General features: G+C 41.2%; 1 long non-coding RNA gene across 1 annotated transcript; it reads right to left on the bottom strand.

The window, feature by feature from the left end:
* Window positions 1-6,785: 6,785 nt before the first annotated feature.
* LOC120105658 lies at window positions 6,786-8,065 on the bottom strand. Its single transcript, XR_005508002.1, has 3 exons — window positions 7,730-8,065; window positions 7,488-7,660; window positions 6,786-7,396 (listed from the first exon to the last, which is right to left on the bottom strand). It is a non-coding gene; the product is annotated as an uncharacterized LOC120105658 (long non-coding RNA).
* Between the last annotated feature and the right edge of the window lie 41 nt (window positions 8,066-8,106).

Here is an 8,106-nt window from a genome sequence, read left to right as displayed (position 1 = left end):
TTTGTGGCACGGGTGAAGCCCTTATGGGCATGCATAACTAAGAAGTCCAAGTTTATTTGAAGTCTTGTGTGATGAGTCCATTGTCATTTAGGGAGAGTCCTAGCTAATTTAGACTCTAGTTCCATGTGCCATGAAGAGTCCTAGCCGAGTAGGAGTTTCATTTAATTTGTGATTGAATTAGTCAAATATTTGTAAGAGTCCATATTTAGTTGGAGCCCTAAAATTCTGATTGTAAGAGTTCTAATTTTTTCAACCTCTTACTCTGTATAAAGAAAATTTTGAAGAATAAAATTCAGAGAATAAGATTGAATTGAGTTAGAAATTATTTGAGAGTTTTTCTTGTAAGAAGTGAGATGCTTCTTCCCTTAGTGTGATGCCAAGCCAGGGTCGGCCCGAGCAGTCGCCTAAGGCCTCGGGCCAATGACCAAGGAAGCAAAGGCCCCGAGCCAATGACCAAAAGGAAGCAAATGCCCCATATAAAATGGAAACAGGAGCTGGCTACGGGTCGTCCCCCTTGATGAAAGGGACGTGGAGAGAGTTTCGGCCTGCAGAGGGGCAATTTGGAAAGTTGGGGACAGTAGTTTTGTTTTGGGTGGAGAGAAAGAGAGAGGAGGGATTTGGTTGGCTTGATACACGTCTGAAGCCACTCGTATCTTTCATCCCTTCTCTTTTTTGGTTTTGGTCTTGGTCTTGGTTTTCCTTCCCTCACATTACTCCTGATCCAGCTGGGCCATCAGGAAGAAAGATAGGGGGATTGGAGATGGACTTCTTGGAGGGTGGAGATTCTTTTAATTTTCTCCTCTTAGTTTCTTCTTCCCTCTTGGTTGGTAGAGAGAGAAAAGGAGGGAGGTTGGAGATTGAATGGCTGCCGTGCTGTGAGGTTGCAGTTGCTGCTTGGGTACTCGCTTGAAGGGGAGATGGTGGGATGGGACTTTTATTAATTAGATGGAGTGAATTTCCCATAATACCCTACTTTCTCTTATAGAGAGGTCCCTTTCTGGACAAATTCTTTCCTTCACCTTGACCATGAAGTGCCATAGCATAACCTTTTCCTATTTTGCTCTTGCTTGACATGGTAAACATTACTGCCAAGCATTATCTCAGATATTTAATTAGTTTTATGGGCTATTCCTTAGCATAATTACTTTTCCATACCTCCATTCAAAAATTATATTAAACTAAAAAGACTTTTTATCCGTCTTTGTTGCATTCATGTATCTTCCTTGAAATAATGTGCTTGATAGCTATCTATTTTCATATCTTTTTTTAAAATATTTTATATTTATTAAATAAAATTATTATTTAAAAAAATGCCTCATTCAATGAATCCGCCTTAGGTCTCCAAATGTATTGGGCCGCCCCTGTGCCAAGCATTGGTAGAAGTTGGTGAAGGTGAGACTCCTTCTTCACACCAACTCTTAGATTTAAGTTAGCATGAGACTCTTTCACTCAATTCCATAGTTATCTTTCTCTTATCATGCCACATACCTCCTAGAGTCCTAGTTTCGTTAGGATTCTTAAGCCCCTTTCATACCACCAAGTCATCATGCCCAAACCCAATGCCAATTTGGGTCCCAACCAAATCCCATCCACCCACAATCTTTCAAGTACAATCCCCATTTGGCCACACCCCATTGAACACCAAAAGGCCATCTTCATCATCTCCTTTCTTCCACTACAAGGAAGAAACCTTAGCCACCATTAAAAAAAGAGAAGAAAAGAGAGGAAGCTACCGCCATCATCTTCAAGTTCCACCTCCTCTGATTTTCCATCTGCGTCAAGTGGTATCAGAGCGAAGTTCCTAATAAGTGCTTAATAATTTATAATTTAGTTATATTTCCATAACACTTATCAATGTTTTTAAACTGATAAATACATATTTTACCATGAAATTGAATAAACATTGAATTAAATTTAAATTATGGTAAGAGGTAAATAATTCTTTTCTTAAACCAGATTTTGAACTTGTCTCTCTCTTGATTGCAATCTTTCATGAAAATTACAGGAAAACATATAAGGAGGAGATTGTGTTGACCCGGTTTGGTAACCTAATAGAATTGTAGTCAAGCTAAGGTTATAATTAAATGGATTTTGGTACTGATTCGATCGAAAGTTATAATTAATTTTGTATGGGGTAGAGGTTTGATTAACCCTTTTTATTAGGTCACGGTCCTGTTTTTAGTCTTGTCTGGTCGAGTTCGATCTGAAGCAGCTTAGCAAGAATTAAATTTAAATAACAATGGGCTCAAGGACAAGTCAACCATCATGACCCACCTCAAACCCAAAGTCAATTCCCAACCAATTCCTTACCTGCCTTCATATAAAATTTATAAATTTAAAACAAAAAAAAGGGAAAATAATGAATATAATAAAATAAATAAAAATAATTTTGGGGAGAATCACTTATTCACTGTTCATATGAACAGTGTCCCGTAAAAACACTGTTCATATGAACAGTGAGAAATAATATAATAATAAATAAAAAAATTATTAAAAATGTTTCACTGTTTATCTCCTTCCTCCCGTTATCTATCCTTCCCGTGATCCCGCCTCACAGAGCGCCCCCTGCCCGTTCCAGCCACGCGTCACAGCCGACGCTCCAATCCTCCACGCGGTGCAGCCGGCGACCAGATCCTCCGCCTCTTCATCCGCCTGCATCTCCGCCTCCGCACAGCGGCCATTCGGAGCGATCCTCCCAGCGCATCAACCGCGTGCCATCCACCGCCCGTTCCACCTCCCAGCAGCCGGAAATCACTCCTCCATGATCAACGCTTCCAGCATCCCATGAAATCAAGCATCTAGCCGTCTCCCTCTGCCGAATTTGAGCCATTCCAACCGTCCGCGATCCCATGGAATTGGCAAATCCTTCTTCTTTAACTCCACATTAATCCCGCAGCCAGCTCCCATCGGATGAGCATCCGGGATTCGCATCCTCACCAGCGTACTCCCAGGGGATCCATCACCGGTGAGAGGGTCTATATGAAGAAGCCATCGGCAAAGAGAAGGGGGGAGGGAGGACGGTGAGAAGAACCAAGGAACAGAGCATGCTTTGTTATGGTGCCGAGAAGAATAAAAAAAAAGAGGGATGCTGTGAGCGGATGAGTTAGAGAAAGAAAAAAAAAAAGGAAGGACTTGAGACGGATGGCGTGGAGCATTTCAGCAAGCCGATCAAAGTCGCCGAGCATCATGAGCAGCTAAACCTCGGTTTAGGGGTTTGATGAAGCCATAGAGGAGTATTCGTTTCATTTTTATTGATTTGAGTTTGTATTGTAAGAGTGTTGCATGATGAAGAATTTATCAATTGATCTTTATGATTTATCCAATTTATGTGAATCATTTATCTTGCATAAAATATTTTACATAGATTGATCTATTTCATCGAATCCAACACTTGTGGTTTGGAGGAGATATTCATGTGACATCGATTTCATGTTTAATGATTTAATGATCAGATGCATCATGCTAGGTTAGACAGGTCATGCTTATCGTTAGAGTAGATGGTTTGTGCTAGACTTAAATGATTCATGCTGGGAATTAGTTATAATTTTCTTTTATGATTGCTTTGGCTTGTAGTCGGAAGCAATCAAGTCTTAAATACAACTCAATCATTGAAAGCGTCACGAATATAAATCTATCGGTGGATTCTAGCCCTAAACACCTCCCTCCATAGATAATTCATACTATTACATCTATATTAATTCTTAGTTTTTATCATTTACTCTAGCTTATACCCTTTGAAGTAACTATTCAATTAGGAAAAAATAACTTGTCTCCAATCCCTGTGGACCGACACCCGTAATCACTATCCTACGGGATACGTGCTATTGCGTGGTTTATTTTTGAAATTGAAATAACCGATCAATTCCTGCATCACCATGAGTACGAGAAGCGGCCATCCCTACAATGCCTATCGACATCAACTTGGATACTCTACCATCGTGAGTATGAAAAGCGGTCATCCCTATAATGTTGATCATCAGTTTGGATACTCTACCATCATGAGTACGAGAAACAACCGTCTCTACAATGCCGATCATCAACTTGGGCACTCTACCTTCATGAGGTCGAGAAGCGGCTGTCCCTACTATGCCAATCAACAACAAGAAGAAGAGATGCTGGCTAAACTCGCCAATCAAATTGCTGCTATAAAAGCACAAATACAAAAGCTTCGCGCTGTCAATCCACAAGTTGGGCGACGCTCTCTAGAACGCAACAACAATGACGTCCCTTTCTCTCGAGGTAATCCTTCTTTTACGAGATTTGAAATTTCTGCAAATAGGGGTACATATCCAAAGCGAGGAGCAGCAAGGGCCAATGAAAAAGAAAAGGTCCTATGCTGCAAAAAGGATGCCAAAATGATTACTACAAGTGCGGTGGCTAAGAGAACTTTGCTATTGTTTGCCCCACCAGAGACCAGCGCTTTGTGTTGGCGTGTGAAGAAGATGAGATTGCGAAGACATTTGCTGTTCCTCCTAAACCCACTGAGATCGAAGAAGAGGAGAAAGGCCACAAGGAAGAAGTCGACGCGGTGGATTGGTTGCACACCAACATCTTTCACACCCATGTCGAATACAACAACAAGTTAATGAACCTCATCATCGACAATAGGAGTTGAATGAACATTGTCTCCTATGATTTGCTAAACAAGATGGAGCTGAACCCGGAATCTCATCCCAAGCCATACCGACCACTTCGGATTGCTGATTTGAAGCCTCAAAATGTAGTAATCCAAAGGGTTTTATTTGAGGAGACTCGAGGAGATCAGCATTAAGTTGGAGTCATGCATGTCATGTACGCATCAGTTGTGAAAGAAGTCGGTTTTGAAAATTCAGAGGTGATGCCATCCGATTTCAAGGAGGATAATTGATTGTTAGTAGAAGTCGTGAGGAGCACAAGCAGCACCCAGCCGATCCACGTGTGGTGCCACGCCCAGCACCAGCGCGCAAGGCTGCAACCAAGCGCAGCAGTCGCATGTAGCATGGCCTCTTGGCGTTCGCCCAAACTCGCATCCCGTGCACACTGAACCCGAGTCCCATGCGCATCAGACCCGTATCTGTGCATGCCCATCCAGTTGGTGGCCCGTCGACTCACCAACCTAAAGTCCCAGTTCCACCAAGACTCTCCCGACGTGCACCAGACTGCACCCATACATGCACCAGATGGCGGATCCCTGCGCAACCACATGTCCAGCAAAGTGGCAGCAGCCCAAGTTCACTTGGGCTAGGATTCTTCAAGTCAGTCCCAACTCAACGGAGTCGAGTTCTTCTCAGCAAGGAGAATTGATGCAGGAGCATGAGCCCAAGCATAAGGTGTGCGTGGAGATTGAGTCATCTCCATGGTCATGTATCGAATTACATTGGGTCCAAGAGTTTCAAGACCAAAACATATTGGTTCCAAAAGTTTTAGCGCCAAACTACATTAGGTCCAAGGGTTTCAACGCCAAATTACATTGAGTCCATGTGGCATTGAAGACTCCTAATTTATTAGGAGACTTGAGTTAAGGATTTGGGTCCAACATTGGGTGTGTCCAATGTTACATTAAGTCTAGAATTTTCAATCCAAAGTTAGGAAGAGTCTTTGATTGTTTGTTGGCTTGTTGACTTATTCCAAAAGGGCCTGAATTTAGGATGAAATTAAGGGTGTACGTGAAGACTTTTTTTTGTGGCATGCGTGAAGCCCTTATGGGCGTGCACAACTTGGAAGTTTAAGTTTATTTGGAGTCTTGTGTGATGAGTTCATGTGCCGTTTGGGAAGTGTCCTAACTGATTTGGACTCTATTTCTATGCGCCATGAAGAATCCTAATCGAGTAGGAGTCTCATTTAATTTGTAGTTGAATTAGTCAAATGTTAGAAAGAGTCCATGTTTAGTTGGAGTCCTAAAATTCTGGTTGTAAGAGTTTTAATTTTTTCAACCTCTTACTCTATATAAAAGAGAGGTTGAAGAATAAAATTCAGAGAATAAGATTGAATTGAGTTAGAAATTATTTGAGAGTTTTTCTTGTAAGAAATGAGACGCTTCTTCCCTTAGTGTGACGCCAAGCATTGGTAGAAGTTGGTGAAGGCCAGACTCTTTCTCCTTCTTCCCGCCAACCCTTGGATTTGAGGAGAGTGAGAATCTTTCACCCAATTCTATAATTATTTTTTACTTATCACGCCACATACCTCCTAGAGTCCTAGTTCCATTAGGATTCTTAAACCCCTTTCACGCCACCAAGTCATCATGCCAAAACCCAATTCCAATTTGGGTCCCAACCAAATCCCATCTGCCCACAATCTTTCTAGCACAATCCCCATTCGGCCACACCCTATTGAACCCAATTAAACACCAATTAGCAATCTTCATCATTCCCTTCCTTCCACCGCAAGGAAGAAACCCTAGCTGCCATTAAAAAAAAAGAAGAAGAAAAGAGAGGAAGCTATCGCCATCATCTCCAAGTTCCACCTCCTCCCCATCCCCGTCTGTGTCATCTCTCTTCAGAAAAAGGAAAATAAAAATGATTAATAAATTTCATAATATTTGATTATTTCTGAAATGCTTACTTGGTCTTATGAGTAGCAATTAGGTCAGATCAGATTGGATACATATTGGGTTGAATATAGGTGAGACTTAAAGATTTATCAATCCAATTCTAAACTATTTATTGAACATATCAAAATTCTATATTCGAAGCTAACATATTTATTAAATAGATAACCCAACCCAATTTACATAACTCATTTATTAAATGGGATAAATTAAGTTTAATAGTTAAATAGGTTAAGTAGGCTTTTAATGGGTGAAATGTATTTAAATAGATATAATAAATTAAACAGGTTGTATTAAACAAGATAGAAACTGGCTAAGTTGGATTTAGATGGGTTAAACAAGTCTTAAACAAGTTAAGTGGGTCGGCTCATGATTTGACCCAATTTATAAATGTGTCAAGTAGAATAAATGGTTCAGAGGTCTAAACTTGAATCTGACTCATTAAATAATCAAGCTAATCAAGCTAGGCCTGTGGACGGTTTTAATGGTCGTTGTCCATCGGCAACAGGTTCCACACCATTGTTGTTAAAGTTTGTACCGGTTGGACCAGCAGGTTATGCTCGGAAGATACTGCAACCACAAACTAAGGATACAGGCGATAAGATTCGAGGGACTCCAGGTCGTTTTTTCTGCCTGTTTTACCTGTTGCTACCGGTCTGGTTGGTCCTCCTGGGCTTCCTTTTTCTGGTCTTGTTCTTCCTTTCCCACAGACAGGCCGTTCTGTCTCACTATAAGCCCAATCTGGTGGTCGAAAGGCTCCTAGCTAATCAAGCTTCGGGAAGGTGACCATCCGCGGCACATCGACTACTCCGCACATGGAAAAGAGCGGAAAGCTCAAAGGTCGCTGAAGCTACTACAACCGAGGGCCCTCTGATGTTAAATCAGAAAGAGCTTTGGGTAACAACAGAAGCAAGAAGATTATAAAAGCAATAAATAGAGAGTGCTTGATGTGTCTGCACACCTGATACCTGAACCTTCTTTTATAGACGAAGAGTTGTTGTCCCACTAGATTCGAGCTCTAGAGTATCTGGCTTAATGAAAAACTATCCAGATCTTGCTTATATGCATGAGCCCATGAATTTGAATCTGAACAAGACTGAATCTCTGTTATCCCATGCATCGCCTCTTGATTGGCTGATTCATTTTGGGCCATATCATCAACGATGTGTTGGAGGGAAGAACAAGCAAAATATAAATGCCTACCATCATGTATGCTTGTTTGAACGCCTGGTGTCATCTATCCCTGAGATATCACCTGTGGGAAGAGTGAAGGAATAAAATCCCAAGGATGTTATGATCGTGAGATCTATATGCCCCTACAATGTCTTCGTTCTTCCGTCTGGTCGGCACCTTCACGCGTCAGCGCGCGCGCACATTAGGCAGAGAGGTTCATCATAACACGAACGAAGTTAAACATGTACCCATTCTAGAAGTGATACTCTGATGATATGCCTTCCACATACAACCAATAATTTGAAAATAAATATTTCAACAAAAAATAAAATAAATAAAAATGAATTAAATCTATTCAAAGACCATTTCAAGATCACGTGTACAAGGTAATTTAGAGTGTGTGGCTA

Source organism: Phoenix dactylifera, unplaced genomic scaffold (assembly GCF_009389715.1).
Source record: "Phoenix dactylifera cultivar Barhee BC4 unplaced genomic scaffold, palm_55x_up_171113_PBpolish2nd_filt_p 000336F, whole genome shotgun sequence".
NCBI lineage: Eukaryota > Viridiplantae > Streptophyta > Magnoliopsida > Arecales > Arecaceae > Phoenix > Phoenix dactylifera.
Note: the sequence above shows the minus strand (reverse complement) of the source record. Positions and strands in the feature narration are given on the sequence as shown.